We start from the raw sequence: 230 nt of genomic DNA, 5'->3' as shown, positions 1-230 counted from the left end.
TGCTACACATGATCATTGAAAGAAGTCTTAATTCGGGAGAAAGGGATGCCACATTGATTAACTTCTTATTGGAGGAGAATTCCAAATTGGCTCCTAAAGACTGTTTGAGATACTCTTCATCTGGGTTCAGCTCATCATATACCGGCGGTATGGGGAGTATTGGCCGGTTAATGTGTAGAATTTTCGCCAAGTACATTGGTGTGACAGAAAAACTTTTTCCTCGAACCCAA

The sequence above is a fragment of the Quercus suber genome, unplaced genomic scaffold (genome assembly GCF_002906115.3).
Source record: "Quercus suber isolate HL8 unplaced genomic scaffold, Cork oak 2.0 scaffold_623, whole genome shotgun sequence".
Lineage (NCBI taxonomy): Eukaryota > Viridiplantae > Streptophyta > Magnoliopsida > Fagales > Fagaceae > Quercus > Quercus suber.
This window is presented reverse-complemented; position numbering follows the sequence as displayed.